The sequence below is a fragment of the Dendropsophus ebraccatus genome, chromosome 3 (genome assembly GCF_027789765.1).
Source record: "Dendropsophus ebraccatus isolate aDenEbr1 chromosome 3, aDenEbr1.pat, whole genome shotgun sequence".
NCBI classification, from domain to species: domain Eukaryota; kingdom Metazoa; phylum Chordata; class Amphibia; order Anura; family Hylidae; genus Dendropsophus; species Dendropsophus ebraccatus.
Window position 1 is genome coordinate 21,942,382 of NC_091456.1, and position 27,711 is coordinate 21,970,092.

The following is a 27,711-nucleotide window of genomic DNA, read 5'->3' on the forward strand; positions in this document are numbered from 1 at the left end:
TGCATCCGCGGTGACAGGTTCCCTTTAAGAACCCAAAAATGAATGGATTTTTGGTGATTTCAGAACTGGGCAGACAGGTAAACAATGCTCTAGGTTTCTGTAGCATATTTTTTTTAACCTGATGTCGGAGTATCCCTTTAAATAGAATTGGCAGACAAATCATTTGACACTTTCCTTTGTAGCCACTTCAGAGTAATTAGTTTGTACACAAGAATGGGAGAAACATGGAGTTTGTAAAGAATAGAGGTAATGAATGCAGAGAGGGGGAGAAAGTTCTTGATGAAAGAGGTTTAGTCATATGTGGGATCACAGTTTGTGAAAAAGTGCAAACTAGTAGAGAGGGAATGGAATCAGGAGGACATGGGTGGGTATGGAGAGATGTTCAGAGATTTCATCCTCTGTTTAAACAAAGCAAAAGAGGGAAATGTGTAGGAACTGAGTAATATTGCTGCCAGGAGAATGGACAGGATGTCTTGACAGATGTTAACTTTAGGAGCAGACAAGGTCACTGGCACTGAGATCTGTAACCAGTAATAGCTTTCTGGGACCATGAATCTAAGCGATAATCGTTCGGTTGAATAGCAGTTAACGACTAACGACCAAACGAGAAATCGTTGATCGTTTAATAAGACCTGGACCTATTTTTATCGTTGCTCGTTCGCAACTCGTTCGCATTGAATAAGACGTTCAGTCGTTCGCAGTAGTGATGAACGCAATAGCGATGACAAGACGACCGCAAGAACGATCATAAGTAACGATCATCGTTCCATAAAAATGGGTGAACAATTTCAGGTCTTTCGCAATAGCGGTGTCAGTTACATTTGTAGCGCTGGATAACCCCTTTAAGATCTTATTCTAAGTTATTAGATATTCTCACTGAGTTAATTTCCCATGGACTCCTGTGGTATCACTTCCTGCGATTAGGTTTTCTTGAGCACCTTAATTTTTGTCAACTGTTTTACTGTTTGCCTTTTTACCATCCCTTTTGTTGCTATCTTTTTGTGTGTATATATCTCTGACTTTAAGGGGGAACTATCAGCAGGTTAGACAAATCTAACCAGTGGCGTAGCTACCATACAGGCAGGGTAGGCAGTTGCTATGGGGCCCGGGGGAGCAGGTGAGAGTGTGTGTCCTTCTGCTTAAAGGGGTATTCCCCCCCCCAAGAGCCAAAAAAAAATTAAAGGGGTAGTGCAGCATTTAATATTTATTCACTAAATAACACACATTACAAAGTTATACAACTTTGTAATGTGTGTTATTTAAGTGAATGGCCCCCTTCCCCGTGTTCCCCCCACCCCGGTAGTGTGGTGCAGTATACTTACGTATTCGCTGTCGACCCCGGCCGCCATCATGGGTCAACGACGCCATCTTCAGGAGGCCGGACCGCTTCAGCCGGCCCTCCTCTGCCGTGTCATCAGTAGAGATGAGTGAACCGGCCGAGGTTCGGGTTCCTATGAACCTGAACTCTCGGCTTCTGATTCCCGCTGTCTGCCCGCTCCTTGGAGTGGGTGGATACAGCCTGAGGACCGCCTGGTAAACTGGGATGGCTGTATCCCAGTTTTCCAGGCGGTCCTCAGGCTGTATCCACCCTCTCCACGGAGCAGGCAGACAGCGGGAATCAGAAGCCTAGAGTTTAGGTTCCTACGAACCCGAACCTCGGCCGGTTCGCTCATCTCTAGTCATCAGCTGCTCAGCCGCATGCTTAGTGCTATGTATTTAACCATAAGGGCTTCTAATGGGGCCTTATAGGTACAAACAGTGGACTGACAGAGCAAGCAGCCATTGGCTTTCTGCTCTGCCAATCACTCTTTCAGCTGCAGCCAGGATTCTGCCTTTGGCCACAAGAGAGTTTTATTTTTTGGCCACATCACAGAGCATACACTGTATGTGTGTGTATATATATATATATATATATATATATATATATATATATATATATTGTTTTGTGCGTAGGGGAGGGGGACCCTTAAAATTTTTTGCTATGGGGCCCCGTAAATCCTAGCCACGCTCCTGAATCTAACCCACTAATAGCTTCCTAGTAGGCAGTGGGCACTAAGGATGAAAATATGACTGTTACCTTCATCCTCTGCGTAGTTCCTGTGCTGTTTGTTGTGAAATGCTCAGTCTGGTAAGGCCATAAGTAACACTGGGGACGGGGCTCCCACCCCTACGCACCGATCCGTCCCCGTCTGGCCCCACCCTTTTAATGATTATCAATGGAGCGGGCTGGCCGAAAGTATATACCTTTATTATTTTCAATTACACATTCCTCAGCTCATGGCTATTCCTAAGTTAAGACCGACTGACAGTAGATTATTTCAGAATTCTGAGGAAGTATTAAAAGAGTTTTCTAAATTTTATCAGTCTCTGTATTCTTCTAACAGGCAGTCTCCTTTTAAACTCCATAGTCTGTGGGATGCGCAAGGCAACCTGAGCACAGGAGTGTCGCTGTTTTTGGTAGAAAGCAGCTATTTTCTAATCTTGGATAATCTCTTAAACTTTTTTATCAACACCTGCACCCCCACAGTTCTACTGAACTGAACTTTAGCTCCATAGTGCGTGTGAATTCCTCTCTCGTATATGCAATACTTCACTTCACTGGGGAGGGGTTTTAACCTTAAAAATGTCCATCTTTACATCCTAAATCACAGTGCATTAAGTAGCTGGCAGTAGCTGTCTGTCTATAAGATGTCAGAGCTGTCAGATAAGACCCATCCTTTCCTCAGTTTTGTATCTGCCCTTTAACCAGCGTCAGTTATTGCACTCCTGATACTATAAAACACATTCCTTAAACTCAATTAAAGAAGTCCCACAAAAACAAAACAAAAAAAACAAGTAAACTCACCCAACCTCATGGCTCGTTGGGCCACTCCCAGGTCCTGTCGGGGTCCTGCAGCTCTGCTAGCTGCAACATCACGTCCCCAGCTGAGTGATTGTCTGCTCAGCCAATCAGTGACTGGGGTGGGACATTTCAGCTGGAATCCAGGTACGTGACATACCCAGTTTCCAGCAGAAGTTGACAGCCTGCTGCTTTGAACAAGACCCGGCAGCGACGCAACGGAAGCATGAGGAAGGGTGAGTTTACTTGTTTACTATGTTCTCCCACCCCCGCCTGCCTGACGTTTTTTCTTTTCGTTGAACTTCGGCCTTGTGCACACGTTCAGTATTTTTTTCCTGTAGATTCCGCCTGCTATTTACCCTTAAAGCAACCCCCCCAAACCACTTGTACCTTTGGATAGCTGCTTTTAATCAAAGATCTGTCCTGGGGTCCGTTCGGCAGCTGATGCAGTTATTGTCCAAAAAACAACTTTTAATCCGGCAGCGCTGTGTCTAACAGCCGGGGCTTACATTTGTATTTGCATTAGGCTGGCACACCCTCTCTGTCCTTCCTCCCCACCCTCCTCATCATTAAGAATGCTCCAGGCAGATTGCTTCCTATTCCCCACCTGTGTGTATAATGAACATGGGCTGGATCGTTAAGACACCTGTGCAAAGCTCAAACAGCAGTAAATGTTCCTGGATCATTCCTAATGATGAGGAGGGTGGGGAGGAAGGACGGAGAGGTGGTGCCAGCCTAATGCATATAGAAATGTAAGCCCCGGCCGTTAGACATAGCACTGCAGGTTTAAAAGTTGTTTTTAGGACAATAACTGCATCACCTGCCAAACGGACCCCAGGACAGATCTTGGATTAAAAGCAGCTATCCGAAGGTGCAAGTGGTTTGGGGGGGGGGGGGGTCAGATTGTGGGTACAGAGTCTCTTTAAATCCGCTAAAAATTACGGATTGGGCATATGCAGTGGCGGATTATAATGTGGGCGGTTTGGGCGGCCGCCCGGGGCCCAAGGCTCCGGGGGGGCCCGCGCCGCCCACATTAAGATCTTGCATAGCAGCGCCAGCAGCACATCACTTTCGGGGCCCAATGGGCCCCCGAGTGATGTTCTGCTGTGGCGCGCTGTCGTCGGAGTCCGCCGCGGCACCGCCCCCTCTCTCCTTGCCGTCTTTGCGGTGCCCGTACTTCTCTCCTGGCGGCGTGATGACGTCACATCCTGCGCGCCGCCAAGCAGAGAAGTTCGGGCACCGCGGGGCTGCACTGTGAGCTTCCGGCCTGCTCTCTCTGCTCACCCTGGCTCCCTGCCGCCCGAATATACCCCCTGCCACCCGGCTGTACCCCTTGCCCCTTAGCTGCTCTCCATGCCGCCCCATCTTCTCCCCCTGCTGCTACCCCCATCATCTTCTCCCCCTGCTGCTACCCCCATCATCTTCTCCCCCTGCTGCTACCCCCATCATCTTCTCCCCCTGCTGCTACCCCCATCATCTTCTCCCCCTTCTGCTACCCCCATCATCTTCTCCCCCTGCTGATACCCCCATCATCTTCTCCCCCTGCTGATACCCCCATCATCTTCTCCCCCTGCTGCTACCCCATCATCTTCTCCCCCTGCTGATACCCCCATCATCTTCTCCCCCTGCTGCCACCCCCATCATCTTCTCCCCCTGCTGATACCCCCATCATCTTCTCCCCCTGCTGCTACCCCCATCATCTTCTCCCCCTGCTGCTACCCCCATCATCTTCTCCCCCTGCTGATACCCCCATTATCTCCCCCTGCTGCCACCCCCATCATCTTCTCCCCCTGCTGCTACCCCCATCATCTCCCCCTGCTGCCACCCCCATCATCTTCTCCCCCTGCTGCTACCCCCATCATCTTCTCCCCCTGCTGATACCCCCATCATCTCCCCCCTGCTGCCACCCCCATCATATTCTCCCCCTGCTGCCACCCCCATCATCTTCTCCCCCTGCTGATACCCCCATCATCTTCTCCCCCTGCTGATACCCCCATCATCTTCTCCCCCTGCTGCTACCCCCATCATCTTCTCCCCCTGCTGCCACCCCCATCATCTTCTCCCCCTGCTGCTACCCCCATCATCTTCTCCCCCTGCTGCTACCCCCATCATCTTTTCCCCCTGCTGCTAACCCCATCATCTTCTCCCCCTGCTGCCATCCCCATCATCTACTCCCCCTGCTGCCACCCCCATCATCTTCTCCCCCTGCTGCCACCCCCATCATCTTCTACTCCTGCTGCTACCCCCATCATCTTCTCCCCCTGCTGCCACCCCATCATCTTCTCCCCCTGCTGCCACCCACATCATCTTCTCCCCCTGCTGATACCCCCATTATCTCCCCCTGCTGCCACCCCCATCATCTTCTCCCCCTGCTGCTACCCCCATCATCTCCCCCTGCTGCCACCCCCATCATCTTCTCCCCCTGCTGATACCCCCATCATCTTCTCCCCCTGCTGATACCCCCATCATCTTCTCCCCCTGCTGCTACCCCCATCATCTTCTCCCCCTGCTGCTACCCCCATCATCTTCTCCCCCTGCTGCCACCCACATCATCACCCCCTGCTGCCACCCCCATCATCTTCTCCCCCTGCTGCTACCCCCATCATCTCCCCCTGCTGCCACCCCCATCATCTTCTCCCCCTGCTGCCACCCCCATCATCTTCTACTCCTGCTGCTACCCCCATCATCTTCTCCCCCTGCTGCCACCCCCATCATCTTCTCCCCCTGCTGCCACCCCCATCATCTTCTCCCCCTGCTGATACCCCCATCATCTTCTCCCCCTGCTGCCACCCCCATCATCTTCTCCCCCTGCTGCTACCCCCATCATCTTCTCCCCCTGCTGCTACCCCCATCATCTTCTCCCCCTGCTGCTACCCCCATCATCTTCTCCCCCTGCTGCTAACCCCATCATCTTCTCCCCCTGCTGCCACCCCCATCATCTTCTCCCCCTGCTGCCACCCCCATCATCTTCTCCCCCTGCTGCCACCCCCATCATCTTCTCCCCCTGCTGCCACCCCCATCATCTTCTCCCCCTGCTGCCACCCCCATCATCTTCTCCCCCTGCTGCTACCCCCATCATCTTCTCCCCCTGCTGCCACCCCATCATCTTCTCCCCCTGCTGCCACCCCATCATCTTCTCCCCCTGCTGCCACCCCCATCATCTTCTCCCCCTGCTGCCACCCCCATCATCTTCTCCCCCTGCTGCTACCCTTCATCATCTGCTGCCACCCCCATCATCTTCTCCCCCTGCTGCCACCCCCATCATCTTCTCCCCCTGCTGCTACCCTTCATCATCTGCTGCCACCCCCATCATCTTCTCCCCCTGCTGCTACCCTTCATCATCTTCTCCCCCTGCTGCTACCCTTCATCATCTTCTCCTCCTGCTGCCACCCCCATCATCTTCTCCCCCTGCTGCTACCCCCCATCATCTTTTCCCCCTGCTGCTACCCTTCATCATCTTCTCCTCCTGCTGCTACCCTTCATCATCTTCTCCTCCCGCTGCCACCCCCATCATCTTTTCCCCCTGCTGCTACCCCCATCATGTTCACCCCCTGCTGCTTCCCTGCCTTCCCAGCTTCCCCCCCCCCTCCCCTGCCTCATTTGCCCCAGCTTCTCCCCCTGTCGCCCCAGCTGCCTCCCTTCCCCAGTCACCCCCAGCTCCCCACCTGCAGTTGAGTTGGGGCCGGAGAAGTCTTCATGATGCTGCGCCAAATAGAGAGGAAAGGAAAAAGTGAGCGACGGCAATCGGAGAAGACGTCACCTGTGAGTCATTAGTAACTGCACTGTAATCACTTATAGGCTGGGTTCACACACAGTATATTTCAGTCAGTATTGTGGTCCTCATAGCAACCAAAACCAGGAGTGGATAGAAAACACAGAAAGGATCTGTTCACACAATGTTGTAATTGAGTGGATGGCCGCCATTTAATGGCAAATATTTGCTGTTATTTTAAAACAATGGCTGTTATATTGAAATAATGGACGTTATTTACTGTTATATGACGGCCATCCACTCAATTACAACATTGTGTCAACAGATCCTTTCTGTGTTTTCCATCCACTCCTGGTTTTGGTTGCTATGAGGACCTGACATGAGGACCAAATACTGCCTGAAATATACATAGTGTGAACCCAGCCCTATAGTGTGCAGAGCCTGTGTACCATTGGGGTCTAAATGGGTCAGTGTTTTGTTTGCGGTAGTGTACTGACACAGCCCCGGGGTCACTACAGTACACTAGCGAAAACTTTTAAACTAGAACCCAACTACAACTGCAGGCACTACAACTCCCAGCATATTATGAGGGCTGCAGACTGTCAGTACATGCTGGGAGTTGTAGTGCATGTAGCTGTTGTAGTTTGGTCCTAGGTGCATTATACACTGGATTCTTTGTGGCATATAAGAATACATAGATCTGTGGGGGCTCAGTGCAGGGAAGTGACCCCAGAACATCACTAATAGGGGATAGAACAAAAACATCCCCCCTATCCCCTATTAGTGATGTTCTGGGGTCACTTCTATATACTGATCCCCCTCAGACCTCTGTATTCTTATATACCCCACACCGCCTGCTGGGGTGGCTGGGGGGGGGGGGGGCCCAGGTTGGGTGGACAGCCCGGGGCCCAGGGTACATTTAATCCGCCACTGGGCATATGTAGTGCATCTGTATTTCTGAAAATCCCCCTTTTTTTTTCAACATGTCAATTTTATTTTTTGCCAAATTACGGATGTCAAAGAGGTTACAATCCGTAAAAAATAGCGGATCCCATTGATTCCTATGAGAAAAATCTAGGTCCGCACTAGGACACGTCCTTTTTTTACAGGATTGGTTTGCGTCCTTTTAATCTACTGATTATGTGACTAGCCCAATGGACAACAGTGTGCACTAACTCGAATACGGATCTGTAGATTACGGGACGGGTGAATAAGGCCTTCCTCTTTATTTTGTATTAATTACTACCACTGTTAAATACAACTATTCATATTTAAAGGGGCTCTCTAGCTTTTCAATAGTTTCATAAAATATACAAAATGTTACAGAAACGCTATTAGAATAATTAATTTAATATATTATTAAAACAATGTACTGTTCCCCTACTCTGCTTGTAAACAGTGTAGCCATTGGCGGTATGTCTTCCTGAGTGATGTCACCATAGCATATAATGATTTAGCTATGAAGAAACTGTTCTGGCCAAAGAAAACTCACTTGGAGTTATTCATTAAAGATGACTTTTCTTATAGTTTGTGATGTGCTGTTCCTCTGTTATTCTTACTAGAAATGTATGACTCTATAACCAACTGGGTGTTACCAGTTTGGGGTGTGACCCTGCACAGTCTGGCTTTGTCACCTCTGATTGGATAGTGTCGGACAGTCTTGGGACACACCCCCAGTTGGTAACACCCATTTGGTTATTAAGTCACACATTTATGGTATGGATAACAAAGGGACAACCGCAGAGCTATAAAATAACCTCTACTGAAAATGAAGCTGGCTTCTGAAACCTCTAACAATAAGCCGTTACCACCACCACTAGATATGTTACTGGTTGATGTAGTATTATATAATGGCCATTAAAATAATTCTCCCACTGTATAATACAGGTATATGCTGGGTCTATAACCCCCCGCCCCCCATAGTAATTGGGATAATTAGGTCCAAAGCACACACACATTGTACCAATGATCTTATAGAAATCTCTTTCCTGTTTTTCTGTGCCTCCATTGAGCTCTTGGCCTCAGGAAGCCCAGTGTTAGAGGGGTTATCAGCTCTCAGACTATGGTGAGAAATGCAAGACACTTGAAAAATTAGACAGCTTAGAACAGAATAATATTAAGCTGAGTCATCAACTTCCAAAACAATAGCCATAATATGTACTATAAGGGCCATGTTTTCCACATAGCCTTAGGGCTTTATCCAAGTTCAGCAGCCACCGCTAATCAAATGCCGAAAGTTTGGGTTCGGATCGACTCGAGCATGCTCCAGGTTCGCTCATCTCTATTGTCTACACCAGTGATTTTCAACCTTTTTTGAGCCGCGGCACTTTTTATACTTAAAAAATCCCGGGGCACACCACCAACCAAAATGGCACAAAATGACACTAAAACAGTACATATATAATACATTTATACTATTATATATTATAGTATTTATACTCACTCAGTGTGTTTTCTTCCCCCCCCCCTGTGCTTCTCTCCTGTGCTTCTCTCCACCATACTTCTCCCCCCTGCTTCTCTCCTGTGCTTCTCTCCACCCTACTTCTCCCCCCTGCTTCTCTCCTGTGCTTCTCTCCCCCATGCTTCTCTCCACCATACTTCTCTCCCCCCTGCTTCTCTCCACCAAACTTCTCTCCCCTGTTTCTCCCCCATCCCCATGTTTCTCTCCCCCATCCCCATGTTTCTCTCCGCTGTTTCTCTCCCCCATCCCCATGTTTCTCTCCCCCCTGCTTCTCTCCCCTGTTTCTCCCCCATCTCCAGGTTTCTCTCCCCCATTGTTTTCTCCTGTTTCACAGGGGCACCATAGTTTGGGGAACTTTCCCCGCGGCACACCCGACCATGTGTCGCGGCACACTAGTGTGCCACGGCACACTGGTTGAAAATCACTGGTCTACACCATCTAAGGAAAAACTCTAAACCTGTAGTAAACCAATATAATATTTATGTGGATAGAATAGGGCATATACTATGAAGATGGATTTGCATGTAATAAAATGAGAAGCCTTATAAAGAATCTTACCAACGCATACATTTTAGGCTATGTTCACACCTTGTAAGATACCGAAACGGCCGGTCTCAGAGAAGATCATCCCTGCCGGTACTATAGTATCTTGATATTTAGTGTCGCTGAGTTCTAAAGCAGGCGCATCCGTGTGCGCCCTCATCAGAACTCTCAACTGCACACAATGGAGCGCGCGGCCGGAGCCGCACGCTCCATTGTTTGCACTGACAGGGTTTTCTGCAGCCGCTATTCAATGAATAGCTACCGCAGAAAACTGACATGTCAGTTTCTCGCGGTGCTGCTAGGGATCCCGGCAGCACAATGTAAGATTCATATAAATCATGCCCGTTGTTCAAATCGTCAACAACGCCTGTGATTAATATGAACCTTACTTTGTGTGAACATAGCCTTAATCTGTATAAAAATTCCACAGCATGTCCACATATTTGGCAAATTTCCCAACCATGTTTCACGCCTTTCACTGTAGTGACCGTGTATCAAAGCATCCCTAGAGATGAGCGAATTTACATTACAAATGAAGCGAATTGCGTTGTTTGCCCGGCGGTTGGCTTATGCACTGACTGGCTTTGATCTCCATGCTACTCCTTGCCGCTCCAGGACAGGGTGCAGCTTTTTTTAAGCACCCGGGGTGGAGCGGCACTGAGATCAAAGGCAACGGGCAAACAAACGCCACGATTCGCTTGATTTGTTATGTAAATTTGCTCTTCTCTAGTTACGACAACTTCTAAAAGTAACGATCGGCATATAAGAAGCCTTTTAACATCTCATCTGATTAAACAATGTGCCAATATCTCTTATCCGTATTGCCGATCACGTCCACCATCACGCTGTACTTAAATGATAATACATAGCTCTCCGACTTCCTTCTCCTACGTGATTTTTACAACAATAAGAAAAAGCCTCCGTAATATTTTCCTCATCATATCCTCTCTGACGTAGTCTACGAGACAATTCTAAAGTCTGTTCCAAAATTTTTTTCCTCATTACTAATAAATCTACTTAGCCTAATAAACAGTCTGTGGGGTGGGGCTTTTCTATCACAGGGTGGGTAAGAGCTATGAGTGTATCAGTCCATTGCTGATGGCTTTGCAGACCCACTTTTTTTCATCATATTTTCCACAGTAGTCCGTACATCCAAAAAATCCACCTGGAGGCCACCAAAATGAAGCTCATATTCATAGCATCGGAATTACCATAATATACTTTATGCATTCCGTAAAATCCTCCTCTTGCCCCAACCAAACACTGTCCAGATATCTTGACCAGTATTGGATATATTTAGTGTATAGACTGTGAGAGCTGTTGATACACTCTTCCTCCCTTTAAGCTAGTACCAAATTAGCAAACTCCCATTAAGGTCCCAACAAGCTTGGCATACCAGTCGACACCTAATGAAATGCATTATGCAATCGGCAACAACGGCCGTAGTTTTACGAAAATATACGTAGTTTGAACATAGCCTCAGACTGTAATTTAACTGACATCTGGCAGTAAGCCTCCTTTAGGTAATGGGACTTATAAAGCACTACAATAGGACTTGCACATTTATACATCTACAACTGCAAGTAATCAGGAGGAAATTCCTTAAGGGGGTACTCCAGAGAAAAAAAAAAAGTTTTAATCAGATAGTTATACAAATTTGTAAATTACTTCTAGTAAACAATCTCAAGCCTTCCATTACTTATCAACTGCTGTATGTCCTGCAGGAAGTAGTATATTTTTTCAGTGCTCTCTGCTGCCACCTCTGTCCATGACAGGAACTGTCCAGAGCAGGAGAGGTTTTCTATGTGCATTTGCTTCTTCTCTGGACAGTTCCAGCGGCAGCAGAGAGCGCTGTGTCAGGCTGCAAAGAAAACACCAGCAGCTGATAAGTATTGCTAGGCTTTTTTTTTACAAATCTGTATAACTTTCTTACACCAGTTGATGCCATTTTTTTCTCTCCGGAGTACCGCTTTAAGAAGAGTAATGTCCTAGCAGTCATGAACCTAGGATGCATAAAAGCCTCATATAGAAAAGGCTAATGCAGCTCTGTGATATGGAGAATGAAGTTTCTAGCACTAAAGGGGACAGGGTCCTCCCACATAGGGGGCAAAATTCAGCAACGCTGCTCCTGGTGCAAACCTAGCAACAGTAGATTTTTACGCAAAAAGCACATTTACACATACATTTATGCCTAGCTAAGAGGAGAATGCTGTGCATTGAGAGGACATGACCTTTAACCTTGCAACATTTATCACAATTTACACCAGCACACAGGCGTAAATCATAGCTGAACTCTACACTAGTACCAAACTGCTGTAGATCTTAGTGATGACATATGGGCAGCAGTCATATTTATGTAAAGGAGGGGTACGTCTCTACATAAATCCACCCTGCTCTACTGTACTGATGTACTGTTCTGCACTTTCATTTTTTTTAATCAAATTTCTTTTTATTTGTTTTTTTTTTTCAACATATAAAAATATGAAAACAGTAAATTAGAAATTATTATTTTTTGACCATCATGTATGTGGATTAGAAACTGTGAAGACGCAAGACCTTTGTCATAGCATATATGACATACTGGCATACTATGATACTTTTTCTACATTTGTGCTTATTTTCAGAATTTCTAAAACATTGTATATTTTTTATGGACAGTGCTATTTTGTCGGCAGTAAGGTTATCTAACGCAGGAAGCGTGGGCACACTGTGTTCCTGTCCTGGGATAGGATTTTGCTATTATGAATCTTTTAGCTTTTGCTTACTTGGCTCTGATACTATTCCACTATGTTCCAGAAAAGTTGTTTTTTTGTTTTTTTCCACACAGTAGTATTTCTCTCCTCGTGCCTACCACACATCTGATTTAGAGGAAAACCTCTTGTTTTGTCATGTGTTCTTCTATGGGATATGAGATATTGGCAAAGCATCCTATTCTCTTTCAGAATTCTGTAGAATATTGTGAGCATTGCAGATTGTCTACATCATGGTTTATCAGGGACAGATGTAGTTGAAGAAGGCCATAGGCTGGTACGGCATAGCCCAGTGATCTCCCACTTCAAAAAATGTGCCTACCAAAACGGTATTTGGAAATGTTTTCCCCAGTTAAGCAGTGGAGGAAACTTAGCATCTGGCAATGTATCTGTGGTTATTAAAGGAAAACTGACAGGAGGTATGTATATATCAGTGCTTTTAGTTTCCAGTTACCTGTAAAGTGAGCAGTGCTTAGGTACCTTTATTTTTGGCTTGCCCTGTCCCACCTCCTCTAAGAATGATTGACAGATGGCTTATTTACAGTGGTGCAATTTGTAGAAGAAAGTAGCTGTGTTTTTCTAAACATGGATAACCCCTTTAAATTGTACCTGTCATTAAGTACACTGGTCCCGGCAAGGGGTGCAATCCATTTGCCGCCAAAAATTTGGGCATCCATGGAGACGACCGTGCTGGGTTGGTAATGCACGCATTGCTGTGGTTGTCTCCATGGATACTTTCTGCACTAAATAGATTGCACAGCGCTACTTCATGACAGGTATGCTTTAAAGAGGGTGTACCATCAGGTACATCCTCTTTAATATGAACCACTGATATATCGGTGCCGTCACAGGGAAGCCGGTGCTGTGGTCCGTCCTTTGAACCACGGCCCGGTTCCCGTGTACGGTGCCGTTCTATCCACGGGTACCGGGTCGGGGCTGAAGCACTGGAGGCGGGCCGGCCCACCCCCAGTGGAAGAAAACCCCCATCCCTCCATTGATTGTAATGGAGCCGCATCATAGAGGGGAGGGCATTCCCTCCCACTGGGGGCAGGGCGGCCCACCTCCAGTGCTTTAGCCCCGGCCTGGTACCCGTGGATAGAATGGCGCAATACACGGGAATCGGGCCGCGGTTCAAAAACGGACCACGGCACCAGCTTCCCGTGACCGCGCCGATCTATCCATGGATCATATTAAAGAGGATGTACTTGATGGTACATCCTCTTTAAAGCGAATCTGCCACCAACCTTCCCAAACAACTGGTACTGTTTTTTTTGCTGAGAAGAAATCTTAAATCCTTCTTGGTCTTGTCTTTTAAAATGTGCCTGGTGCTGTCATTGGAGTGAAAAACGTTCTTTTATCTTCGGAAGTGGTGCCAATGGTCTAGAGGCATGGCCTAGAGCAGGGGTCCCCAAACTTTTGACACAGGGGGCCAGTTCACTGTCCCTCAGAGCGGTGGAGGGACGGACTATATGTTGCTGCTATATCTGGTCCGCGGGGAGCTGTTGCTGCTGGAGGAGGACACTGTCTCTGCCCATGAAGAGGAGATGGAGTGGAGGATCATACTGGATACAGGATACTGCTCATCTGTCTCTGGACCATGGGAGGAGCATTGGGGGTGGTTTAGGATGGTGGACTTGTAGTTCTACCACAGCCACACAGGAGCATGCTGGGAGTTATTGTTCTACCACAGCCACACAGGATTATGCTGGGAGTTGTTGTTTTACCACGGCCACACAGGATCATGCTGGGAGTTGTTGTTCTACCACAGCCACACAGGAGCATGCTGGGAGCTGTAGTTATACCAAAGCCACACAGGAGCATGCTGGAAGCTGTAGTTATACCACAGCCACACATGAACACTAACACACACACACTCCATTAACCTACACACACAGATACATACATATACATACATGTCACCAACACAGCAGTAGTAGTAGATGATGACACTGTCTCTCATCGGAGGATCATACTCCTCATCTGTCTCCATTGGGAGGGGGGGGGGCTGGGGCATTTGTTGGCTGGGAGATAATGTAGGGGGCGGGGTATGGTGCCACGCTGCAGTTGTTCAGGGGAGAGGAGGGGGTCGGATGAATGGCCTCAGGGGGCCACATGTGGCCGCAGGCCGTAGTTTGGGGACCCCTGGCCTAGAGTATCTGTGCCCTAGGCCTGCGACACATCTCCTCCTTCTCCCCCCCCCTTTTTTTCTTAGTTACTCCCCCGGGCTGCATCCCTCCTATTCAGCCCTGGTTACAATATTGCACATGTGCTGGAGCGCTTTATGGCTGTTGGGCCCTCTCTCCTATATGGACAATGTCATCTAGGCAGGGCTTCATGGCAGTTGGGCCCTCTCTTCTATATTTACAGTGTCATCTAGGCGGGGCTTCATGGCAGTTGGTCCCTCTCTCTTATATGGACAGTGTCAGCTAGGCGGGGCTTCATGGCAGTTGGTTATTCTCTCCTATATGGACAGTGTCAGCTAGGCGGGGCTTCATGGCAGTTGGGCCCTCTCTCCTATATGGACAGTGTCAGCTAAGCTTGTGGGTGGATGTAGTGGAGAACATAGAGTAAGGGGGTGACAGTATGACTTTAAGTAGTGTGGAAATACACAGAAATAAATAATTATACTAAGATCTTAACATCTTCCTTCCTGGTAAAGCCCAATTCCTGTGCTTAGGACATTTTGGGAGAGAAGAAAATGGGCAAAGTATCATGTATTTATATAGTGCTGCCACATCTCCGGTCATTTCTACAACATGCACCAGATAGGAGATTTCTATGGAATCTAAGGAGACGTAGGGCCCTGACAGGGTTAGTGCTGAGTGCTAATGGTGTTTCAGTCCCATGAAAGAAATTCTAAGACGCAGATAAAATGTGTGAAATTCTCTCAGATCAGACTCTTATCTATTAGTTGTCTGTGGCTCGCCAATGTGTGAAGGGACAAAGAAAAGGGTTTACGATAAAATAACACTTTGATTTAGTTGACAAACCGCTTTCTTTCACCGGTAACCCTATAGAGTATGGCATCTTCTGGGAATTCTGAGAAGTTCTTCTGTTCTGACTCATTATGTTGCTCTAACACCTTAAACCATACGGTAATTCTTAGACGGAACGCACACAAGCTGCTTTCAGTGCTCTGGTATGTCAAATGCAACATCAAGAATGTAGGTTCATAGAGTTCTTGTTTTGCAGCAAAGAAGCCTCATAGTATTGCAGACAATGTAATAAATAAGGAATCCTTCCAATGTCTGTATTCCAAAATTCTCATATTGCACCACTTATCTGGGGAATTTTCCACAGAGTGTTACTTTGCTTTCAGTAAACTTTTGACATGCCTTAGAGACCTGTCAGTAGTTTACATCGTTATTATGAACAAAGAAAAAAGGTTTATGTCATAAAACACTGGGCACACTGCTATAAATGTGAAGATATAAATACCATCTTTATTAATGAAACAATAACCACAAAAAAACCACAAAAAAACAAAAACATTAAAAACACTTAAAAGACAAAATATATCCAGAAGGGACCACTTGAAATATATAAGATCCCTACAACCACCACTCAGCTAGAACTCAATACATAAACACACACTTACTACTAAGTGTGTGTTTATGTATTGAGTTCTAGCTGAGTGGTGGTTGTAGGGATCTTATATATTTCAAGTGGTCCCTTCTGGATATATTTTGTCTTTTAAGTGTTTTTAATGTTTTGGGGGGGTTTTGGCTTTTTTTTTTTTTTGTAAATAAACCAGGTCACAGTAATCCAAAGTGCAAGTGCATAAGTCCAGTAAAATGTAACATACAAATTTTGAAATATATAACCTAGTGACAAGACAAAGGAACAAAAAAATGAAGTATCTCCAAGTAAAGTGTGGTAGGCTGAGTGGGGTCCCAAACACCATACGCGTTATGTTCCTAACCCGGAACTTCGAAGGGATCTTGTCAGGACGGGACAGGTAGAGACAAAACACGACAGTGAGCCCTAGGTCAGAACCCGCCCACTGTCCCTACCTACTTGCCTCAATCGGCCCTAGGCAGCTGCGGACAACCACGAAGACGTTCCCTATACTGAGTATGTGAAACAGAACAAGACAGACGGACAAACACAATAAAGGGCAGTCAGAAAAGCCAAGTCAAAACCAAACGGGCAACGCGGTACAATCGGATAGTCAAATGGTCAGGCGGGAGGTCGGATAACAAGTTGAGCAAGGCAGAGGGATTAGGAACGGGGAACGCAGGAATAGACAGGGGAGCTGGGATCAGGGGATTAAACCTAAATAGCCAGCGCTGAGACATTGCCTCAGCTTTGTTTTATGCTGACCAAGAGCCCGGTCCGGATCCCCATTGGACCAGCGCTCTGATCTTCCAGGTTGCAGACAAGCAGAGAAACCCGCCAATCACACAGACAACACAGGTGCATAATCAAGTCCAGAAGCTTCTCAGCTTAACTCCTGCATTGCCGGAAGCTGAGAAGCAATCGGGTGTGGCACACAAAAGCAAACACCAGGCCCAGTTCACAACAGGCTACTGCACATTCCTGACAGATCTTATATATTTCAAGTGGTCCCTTCTGGATGTATCTTTTTTTTTTAAGTGTTTTTACTGTTTTTGTGGTTATTGTTTCATTAATAAAGATGGTATTTATACCTTCACATTTATAGTAGTGTGCCTAGTGTTTATTGACATCTTTTTTCTTTGTTCATAATATTGCTGCTTGCTTGGAATGTCACACTATAAGCACCATTGATTTGGTTGTCAATTATCCTCTTCTTTGTTGTGTAGCTAGTTTACATCGTTGTGGGTTTCGGGTGGTGAGACCCCCAATGATCGCTATAACAAATGGGGAGAAGCACACAGCTAAGCCCTGTGTCTCCAGATGCCTATGAGCTGTTGTGTACAGGCTTATAGGGGTCCACTGTCCTCCACTCCGCCTCCGCTGCTGACTGGCTGAATGGGCCTGATTGTATTGCTGATTTTGTACTGCGTTGCCCGTGTGGTTTTGATTTGGCTCGTTTACCCTTAGCTATTGTGTTTTTTTACTGTCTGTCCCGTATTGTGTGTCACTTATATAGCATATGGAACGCCTTTGTGGTTGTCTGCGGCCGCCTAGGGCCGACTGAGGCAAGTAGGTAGGTACAGTGGGTGGGTTCAGACTCAGGGCCCACTGTCTTGTCGTGTCCGTACCGTCCTGTCCTGACAATACCTATCTTGTTTAATTGTATCTTTTTTTTCTACTTTTGTTAAAAAATTCTATCAAAATTGATTACACATAAACAATCATTACTCCCCTCTCCACATGCCTTTGCAGCACTGGATTGCTGCTCTGGGACCCCCGACGGGCACCGGGATCGCCTTCACAGCTGATCTCACGCAAGGGTGGTTTAACTTTACCATAGGCCCCGGGCTGTTCACCAAGCCTGCCCACCCCACCCCACTGTAACTATGGTAGTGCTAGCGTGATACTCATAGTACAGGATAGATAATGTCGTGATGCTAAATTGCGGTAAAAACATTTTTAGCAATTTTTAGCAAATTATGGCAGAACTATAGCCCGAAAACAATACACCACTGAAAGTATAAGTCTTTTTAGGTGGCCATGGGCCCCCCAGGAGCTCTGGGCCCCGGGCTACCGCCCAAAAAGGACCTATTATCATCTGCTACTGATATCACGACCTGGTTAATGGACTGCCTGCTCGGCCAGTCAGTGACTAGGGTGGGACTCACTGCAGTCACTGATTGGCTGAGCGGGCAATCCTTCAGCCGGTTAAGGCATTTCCCCCTAAGTCGTGATATCATCGGAACTTGGAGGAAAATGCCTTCTGGCAGGGATCCTGTCATGTGGCACATCATGGGCAGGAGGAGAGGTAAGCATTGATTATTTATTATGTTCTCTCCTGCCCCTACTAGACTTCTTCTTTAACTCCTACTTAGTGTTGTGATTATCAAGACCAGGAATGGGAAATCTTTGTTTCTCCAACTGTTGCAAAACTACAATTCCCATCATGCCTGGACAGCCAAAGCTTCGCTTTGGCTGTCCAGGCATGATGGGAATTGTAGTTTTGCAACAGCTGGAGGGCCGAAGGTTTTCCATCCCCTGATCTAGACTATGTGAAATCATCTGTCAGATTCCCTTTAACAGGAAGTGTGTTCTATCACAATACAGCAACGCTACTCAGTGATAAAAAAAAAACCTATATCAGGAGAGCATGTTCTTGAGTGGTATGCCTGCGGTGTAAGGTGGGCTATCCTGAAGAGGTCAGCAGCTGGTTAAAATCACTGCAAACTAATAATAGATCATTGCTGAGAAAAACATAGGATGATATATGTCATCTCCTCTTCCCACTTAGCTCATAATTTAACCATTTGAGCCGCACAGCTTTATATTCAAAAAGAACATGTCCTGAGGGTATATGATGGATCCAAAAACCTGAATTACAACACAGGAAAAGACTGAGTAAACTCAATAGCAGCCTGCTTTCTGCACTCTTACAGTAAGATAACCCCGGCGATGACCTCCCTGATAAGCTGCATCTCCTCCATAAACAAATGGCCGTTTATCAGAAAGACGCTGCTTTACTGTAAGCCGAAAAAGTCAGATGAAACGGCACGGGGCTTATTCCACCAAACTGGGGAAGGTTCCTGGAAAATCTCTCGAGTCTGAGTTTCTTAATTCCTTTGGTGTCTAAAAAAATTGATAAAATATATACATTATAATGCACATGTAAAGTAATAATAAAAATACACTAGAAAAGAGCTGGGCTGATGCAAAAACAAGTATATAGCCAATAAAGACAGCAATTTAAAAGAATATTCTGCTCAAACATAACTTTTGATATGTTGCTGTCCATGATGAGATTAACAATTCCTTCCATACTTGTTATTATCTATTTAGTCTCTTTCCCCCAGTTCTAAGCTGCTGCTTTCTACTAAAGACACAAAAATCTGTGTGTGAGCTTTTCTCTCTGTCACCACCTCCCTTTTGAGACAGCTAGTGTAAAGAAGTCCCTATCTGCAGCCAACATTACAAAGAAGCCACAAAATTGCAGATAAAGTCAGTCAGGTTTACGTCAGTCTTCTCGGAAGGGCGGGAGGAGATAGAAAAGCACATGCACAGTTTTTTGTGTCTTCAGCAGAAAGCAGCAGCACAGAACTGGGGGAAGGAAACTAAATAGATAATGACATGTATGGATTGATTGTTAGTCTAACCATGGGCAGCAACATATCAAAAATTGGCATTATATGTGTTTTCACATATAATACGCTTATATATAATAAGAAGAGGAAGAAGAAGAAATATATACAATGGGGGAAATTTATCAAACATGGTGTAAAGTGAAACAGGCCCAGTTGCCTCTAGCAACCAATCAGATTCCACCTTTCATTTTCCAAAGAGTCTGTGAGGAATGAAAGGTGGAATCTGATTGGTTGCTAGGGGCAACTGAGCAAGTGTCACTATACACCATGTTTGATAAATCTCCCCCAATAAGTCCCAATGTCCTGAACTGATAATTATGATGCTGTTAGTTTGGGCCCGTAGAGCCATGTTTGAGCCAGGACTTTAGTCCATAATAAGATGAAATTTGAGATGATTAGAGTATTTTGTAATTCTAGTGAATGGGCTGTTATAGTGTCCTGCACAGCAGGTAGCCAGGAGCGCAGCTGTGCAGGAAACACCCATGGAGGAGCAGCGGCCTTTATAAAGGACTTTACAACACACTAAGAACTGAACAATAGCCTAGCTCTGTAATCATCATCTGACATTATACAATCCAGTTTGTTCTGTTAATAGCAGAATTATGAATTTAGGTTTAAACCATATCATTTTTTTTTTTAACAAAGTCCTCTGAAAAATACAAGAATGTGAAATCTGATTGGTTGCTGCAGGCAACCCCACCACTGTTCCCCCCTAAAGTCTTTGTAATATTTTGCCAAATGGATGACAATGTGCTCTGGACAGTTCCTGACATGGACAGAGGTGGCAGCAGAGAGCACTGTGTCAGACTGGAAAGAATACACCACTTCCTGCAGGACATACAGCTGCTGATAAGTACTGGAAGACTGGTCTTTTTTTTTCTTTTTTGTGCACTGAAACTAGAAGCAGTGCAATACCAGGTCAGTACCTGGATAGGACAGAGCAAACTCTTTTTCCATCTCCCTGTTCTAAAAAAAATTATATATGGCCCCAGATAGGGGATGAACCAGGTATTAGGCTGGGTTCACACACAGTATACTTCAGTCAGTATTGTGGTCCTCATATTGCAACCAAAACCAGGAGTGGATTGAAAACACAGAAAGGATCTGTTCACACAATGTTGAAATTGAGTGGATGGCCGCCATTTAATGGCAAATATTTGCTGTAATTTGAAAACAACGGCTGTTATATTGAAATAATGGCCGTTATTTACTGTTATATGGCGGCCATCCACTCAATTTCAACATTGTGTGAACAGAGCCTTTCTGTGTTTTTAATCCACTCCTGGTTTTGGTTGCAATATGAGGACCACAATACTGACTGAAAAATACGTAGTGTGAACCCAGCCTTAGGGCCCTATTCCACGGGACGATTATCGTTCACATAATCGTTAATGATAAACGATCTAAACGAACGCTATTACGAAAGACCTGAAATCGTTTACCCATTTACATGAAACTATAATCGTTACTTATGATCGTTCTTGCGGTCATCTTGTCATCGCTAATGCGTTTGTCACTACTGCGAACGACGTCTTATTCAATGCGAACGGTTTGTGAACGAGCAACGATAAAATTGGTCCAGGTCTTATTAAACGATCAAAGATTTCTCGTTTGGTCGTTAATCGTTAACTGCTATTCAACCAAACGATTATCGAACGACTTAACGATACTCTGAACGATAATCATCCCATGGAATAGGGCCCTTAAACTGATAAGAACAGATACTACAACAGATACTTGATCTTAGCCAAAAGGCTGAGAAGTGATGGAGAGTACCCCTTTAAGTATCTGCCTACTGTAAGTATATACAGCCTTCTGGCATGTGCGTGAGCTATAGTTACCGCACACTCCAAGAGACTTTAGTGCGACTTTCATACATATATTTATGATTATCTAATTAGGTAGATGGATGGCTATAAAAATGACAGTATCTCTTATAATTAGTTCCCCTCATTTTCGGACAGCAGCCAGTCTTTGGTACCTTAGGAACTTAGTTTATAGTGTGTTTACACAGACAGGTATATCTGACGGATCATTGAAGCCAAAGCCAGGAATAGATTTGAAAAGAAGAGAAATCTCAGTCTTTCCTTTATGACCTGTTCTTGGTTTATAGTCTGTTCCTGGCTTTGGCTTCAATAATCTATCTGTGTAAACGCAGCATAAGATTAAGACATTCTAGCTCTAAAAATGCCGATATCTGTAATAACTAATATGTGTACTTTACTAGCATTTTTTAAAATGATACCTTTTGTATATAAGCGTATCACTAAGAAGGAGATTTAGAAGAAAGGGGTATGGTATCATTTATCTGGAATTGTTGAAAGAAAGATCTCCTGCCAAAATCCGCTTCCAAAACATCCAGCCTATCGTGTCTAAAAAATGTACTGGGATTATACCATGAGGCAACTCTGCATACCTGATCCCGGGGAATCTGGTTCCTGTCTGCACGGGAGGCCACTGCAGCCTATGGAGAATAACCTGTAAGGGATATAAAGAGCATGAAGAGGTGTAACCTGAGGCTCCACATACAGTAACATCTGTAACAGGGACCCCGCCTACCAAGTATGATGTATTAGACTGATGTCTTAGGTGGAAGGCAACAAGGGCCAGGGTCAGTTGCTTCCATGGTATGCCAATATCTATACTACACTTGGTTCTATGTGCAGTTGCCGTGGCCCGGGTTGCTGGTACTGATGTTGGGACCTGCTGGTGGGTTCTAGTGTTTTGGCCAGGAGTGGTTACACCCACCACCAGACACACGGCAACCGCACAGGTGTGAGGTGTGGAGTATAAGTGCAGGTGTGGAGTCCCACTTTAAACAACTTCCAAACTTGGAAAAGGTATCTTAGTGCAAACAGTCACAAGCAGTGATCAGGTGCAAAAATAATCAATAACAATGCTTCAACAGGTAGATCGGTAGAAAATGTTGGCAGGACATAGGGACTGGATAGGAAGGCCCTGGCCAAGTGTGCTATGTACTCTGCCGGGATGTGGTGAAGTGTTTGGAGAATCCTCATACTCATGTATGGATGACTGTCAGTTACCTCACCTAACTACCTTCTGCCCCACCGTGTCAGTTGACCTGTCCTCTGGGGTAGTACAAGTCCCAGGTCTCTGCTCTGGGTGGAGCTGGCTTGTACTGACCTTCCTACAAAGCGGTGCGCTTGTCAGTAGAGAGCGCCTAACTTGCGCTGTGCCCTACTGCAGGTCAGTTTTGGGTTTGTCCAGCCCCTTTTCTAAGGGGTTGTCCTGTGTTAGCTAGTCTGTCCTCGGCGTAGGCAAAGGTGAAGTTTCCCTTGACTCCTGTTTCCCTAGGGGTCTTGTCTAGCAACCCATAGTGGTTGGATAGCTAATGGTGCATTTACACAGGCAGATTTATCTGACAGATTTTGGAAGCCAAAGTCAGGGATGGATTTGAAAAGAGATCTTAGTTTTTCCTTTATGACCCGTTCCCTGTTTATGGTCTGTTCCTGGCTTTGGCTTCAAAAATCTGTCAGATAAATCTGCCTGTGTAAACGCACCATAAGTGTCAGGAACAACTGAATACACGTCCTGCCTGGCCTGAAGGCACAAACTGCCTAGCTAAAGGGAAGCACACTCAGAGGGAATGATTGACAGGCAGAGAGGCCCATTACTTGCCTCTCTCCCTGTCAATCATCCCCGCCGAGCGTGCTGACAGGCAAAGAGCGGTGACTAAACACAGACAGGAAGCCGCCCAGATGACTACCTGCCCGCCTCTCCCTGCTGCACACCTGGGTAATAAAACTTCATTTTCCCCGGTAGCTTCTGCTGCAGCCGCGGCCGGTATGTGCAGCTAGCCGCACAGGAGCTTTATACAGTGCTCCAGGGAACCATATCAGCCCTTTAATGGGGTGTCTTCTATAGGTGAATGATAGGTGACGTTTTCTCTGATCTGAGTTGTTCACTTTTCCTTGTTCTTCTTTGTCTAGTCTGGACCATCATGAAGACTTCTCAAGATCATGACTTCTCCTTGCAGAACATCTTAGGCTGCTCTGTCCAGCACTATCCTCACCTCTACACAAACTCCTCATCTGTACAGCCCGCCATGCCCTCATAAAGCAATTGGGCCACTGCTTTCAGAGCAGAGTGATGGTCGGTAACTTATTTAACTTGACGAATTCTACAAGTATAAGGCTAGGTTCACACTGCGTTTTTTTTAATCCTTTTTTTGACGGACACAAAAACGGGGTCGACCACGTTTTTTGTCCTTCAAAAAAAATGGATCCGTTTTGATCCGTTTTTTTTATAATGGAAGTCAATGGAAAAACGGATGCACACAGTTGCATTTGTTTTTTCTATCCGTTTTTCATCCGTTTTTTGCAAAAACGAATTGCAAAATGGCAGTGTGAACCCAGCCTAACCATATTAGCAGAGATGAGAGTACCCCTTTATGCCTTGTTGCAAATAACATGTAGTAAGTCCAAATAACATGTAGTAAGTCCACATCTGGTTCTATTTAAGGCAAAAAATGATGGAAGAGATGTGCAGGAAATCCACTGTCAGTTACTGTTAGTCATTTTTCTGCTGACACATTATCTGCAACATTCAGATAACTTGTTATTATGTCAACAGAAGAGTTTCCTTTCTTTTATATTAGGCAGAATGCACTGACGGCAGAAAGAGCTCATCTACTGGTTATGTTCGGTTCACGCTACGTTTTTCCTGTTTTTTTTTTCTTCCAAAAAACGGTTGCATTTGTGTGCATCCGTTTGGATTCGTTTTTCCATTGACTTTCATTATTAAAAAAAATAAAATGATTTTTTTTTTTTTTAAACAACGTGGGGTCGACTATGATTTTACGTCTGTTAAAAAAAAAAACGGATCTGTTTTGATCCGTTTTTTTTTTTTTTTTCTATTACGGAAGTCAATGGAAAAATGGAACAAAATGGTTGCACACAATCGCATCAGTTTTTCCGTTTTCCAAAAACAGATGAAAACAAAATGGATTGCAAAAACGTAGTGTGAACCCAGCCTTAGTGGCATCACTACCGTTCAAAAGTTTGGGGTCACCCAAACAATTTTGTGTTTTCCATGAAAAGTCACACTTATTCACCACCATATGTTGTGAAATGAATAGAAAATAGAGACAAGACATTGACAAGGTTAGAAATAATGATTTGTATGTGAAATAACATTGTTCTTACATCACACTTTGCTTTCGTCAGAGAATCCTCCTTTTGCAGCAATTCCAGCATTGCACACCTTTGGCATTCTAGCTGTTAATCTGTTGAGGTAAGCTGGAGAAATTGCACCCCACGCTTCTAGAAGCAGCTCCCACAAGTTGGATTGGTTGGATGGGCACTTCTGGCGTACCATACGGTCAAGCTGCTCCCACAACAGCTCAATGGGGTTCAGATCTGGTGACTGCGCTGGCCACTCCATTACCTATGATAGAATACCAGCTGCTGCTTCTGCTGTAAATAGTTCTTGCACAATTTGGAGGTGTGTTTAGGGTCATTGTCCTGTTGTAGGATGAAATTGGCTCCAATCAAGCGCTGTCCACTGGGTATGGCATGGCGGTGCAGAGTGATAGCCTTCCTTATTCAGAATCCCTTTTACCCTGTACAAATCTCCCACCTTACCAGTACCAACCCCAGACCATCACATTACCTCCACCATGCTTAACAGATGGCGTCAGGCATTCTTCCAGCATCTTTTCATTTGTTCTGCGTCTCACAAACGTTCTTCTTTGTGATCCAAACACCTCAAACTTGGATTCATCCGTCCACAACTCTTTTTTCCAGTCTTCCTCTGTCCAATGTCTGTGTTCTTTTGCCCATCTTAATCTTTTTCTTTTATTGGCCAGTCTCAGATATGGCTTTTTCTTTGCCACTCTGCCCTGAAGCCCAAAATCCCGCAGCCGCCTCTTCACTGTAGATGCTGACACTGGTGTTTTGCGGGTACTATTTAATGAAGATGCCAGTTGGGGACCTGTGAGGCGTCTGTTTCTCGAACTAGAGACTCTAATGTGCTTATCTTCTTGCTTAGTTGTGCAACACGGCCTCCCACTTCTTTTTCTACTCTGGTTAGAGCCTGTTTGTGCTGTCCTCTGAAGGGAGTAGTACACACCGTTGTAGAAAATCTTCAATTTCTTAGCAATTTCTCGCATGGAATAGCCTTCATTTCTAAGAACAAGAATAGACTGTCGAGTTTCAGATGAAAGTTCTCTTTTTCTGGCCATTTTGAGCGTTTAATTGACCCCACAAATGTGATGCTCTAGAAACACCTGCTCAAAAGGTGCATTTACACATAACGATTATTGTGCGAATTTGCGCAATAACGATCGAATTCGAACGATAATCGTACGTGTAAACGAGCGAAAGATCAAACGATGAGTGAGAAATCGTTCATTTCAGGGTTTTCTGTGATATGTCTACCCCTGACCCAGTGTTTATATACTGCTGCTGCCAACTTGTTTCAAAAAGTTACTTTTATTTCAACATGTTATCAAATCGTCGTTCGTAAAAAAATCGCAGATCGTTCCATGTGAACAGTCATTCGCCGATTTAACCAATGTGTGAGATAGGCTTAAGCGATCGCAAAACGATTTTCCGTACGATATATCGTACCGTCTAAACGCTGATCGTTATAAAAAAAAACGTTACTCTGACATTGTTAATCATACGATCGGGCCAATTATCGTTTCGTGTAAACGCACCTAAAGGAAGGTCAGTTTTGTAGCTTCTGTAACGAGCTAGACTGTTTTCAGATGTGTGAACATGATTGCACAAGGGTTTTCTAATCATCAATTAGCTTTCTGAGCCAATGAGCAAACACATTGTACCATTAGAACACTGGAGTGATAGTTGCTGGAAATGGGCCTCTATACACCTGTGTAGATATTGCACCAAAAACCAGACATTTGCAGCTAGAATAGTCATTTACCACATTGGCAATGTATAGAGTGTATTTGTTTAAAGTTAGGACTAGTTTAAAGTTATCTTCATTGAAAAGTACAGTGCTTTTCCTTCAAAAATAAGGACATTTCAATGTGACCCCAAACTTTTGAACGGTAGTGTATATATATATATATATATATATATATCAATCACATGTCCTAATTCCCAGTATGCTGTGCAGAATGACACTTGGTGCTGCTGTCATGGCCGCAGCTTTGTCGCTGTTTATTACTTACATAAATACCATAAATCGTCCCTCTTCATTTACAGCAAGTGAAGAAGTTTTGGCAGCACAAGACCATTCACGGAAACATAAACTTGGTGACTCCCTGTTCACTGTTAGTGTTTACTCCCTGTTCAGTGTTTAGTGTTCGCTTTTTTTTTTTACTGTGTGAACTTCTTGGAGTTTGTATAGCAAGAACAGAATATGTGTCCGCTGCTCGGGGAAAGTTTCCCATCGCTACTAGAGGTGAGTGAACCTCGAGCACGCTCAGGTTCATCCTAAGATTCAACTCTGCATTTGATTACTGAAGAAGCTGGATGCAGCCCTAAGGCTGCCTGGAAAACTTGTTTTCTGGGGCTTTCTTAAGGGTGGGTTCACACTACAGAATTCTCGCGGATAATATCAGCGGAATTCTGTCGGCTGTCTGCGTGCCTTTCCACCACTCCATAGACACCATTCTATGGGCCGGCGTATTCCGTTATCCGCCAAAAGAGGTGTGAACCAACCCTATGGATGTATCCAACTTCTTCAGTAGCAATCAAATGCAGAGCATTCAAATTAGGGAAAAAAGAATGTGCTTGAGTTTCATTCATACCCATGCACTAGTCTACAACTATCTGTGAGCTACAGAATCCCTAGACCACTCCCCTATAAACAGCAGGGGGCACTATTGTTAAGTAGTGGTATACAGGTTATGCATGGAGCTGCATAGGTTACAGATGTGATATGTCTACCCCTGACCCAGTGTTTATATACTGCTACTGCCAACTGGTTTCAAAAAGTTACTTTTATTTAAAAATCTCAAATCTCTTCCAGTACTTATCAGCTACTGTACGTCCTGCAGTAAGTGGTGTATTCTTTCCAGTTTGACATGGGGCTCTCTGCTGCCACCTCTGTCCATGCCAGGAACTGTCCAGAGCAGGAGAGGTTTTCTATGAGGATTTGCTACTATGCTGGACAGTTCCTGACATGGACAGAGGTGGCAGCAGAGAGCATTGTGTCAGACTGGAAAGAAAACAACATTTCCTGCAAGGTATACAACAGCTGATTTGATTTGAGTTTTTTTT

At 45.3% G+C, this 27,711-nt stretch overlaps 1 protein-coding gene, 1 long non-coding RNA gene, 1 other non-coding gene and 1 pseudogene across 5 annotated transcripts in view; 1 reads left to right on the forward strand and 3 right to left on the reverse strand.

Annotated features, from left to right (window-relative positions):
- The window catches only part of LOC138785287 (septin-2A), a 105,681-nt gene extending 102,756 nt beyond the window's left edge, over window positions 1–2,925 (reverse strand). The window contains exon 1 of one of the 2 annotated variants that reach the window (XM_069961097.1): window positions 2,846–2,925. The gene's annotated coding sequence lies outside the window, so the exon portion shown is untranslated. The remainder of the gene's footprint in view (window positions 1–2,845) is intronic. The other variant, XM_069961098.1, reaches the window with a different exon arrangement.
- A 59-nt stretch (window positions 2,926–2,984) lies between these two features.
- Window positions 2,985–27,711, forward strand: part of LOC138785290 (uncharacterized) — a 71,135-nt gene continuing 46,408 nt past the window's right edge. For both annotated transcript variants that reach the window (XR_011362091.1, XR_011362090.1), the window contains exon 1: window positions 2,985–3,075. This is a non-coding gene — a long non-coding RNA (uncharacterized lncRNA). The remainder of the gene's footprint in view (window positions 3,076–27,711) is intronic.
- Window positions 20,383–20,551, reverse strand: LOC138787700 (U2 spliceosomal RNA; annotated as a pseudogene).
- On the reverse strand, window positions 21,085–21,268 carry LOC138787699 (U2 spliceosomal RNA). The gene has a single exon (XR_011362437.1). It is a non-coding gene; the product is annotated as a U2 spliceosomal RNA (small nuclear RNA).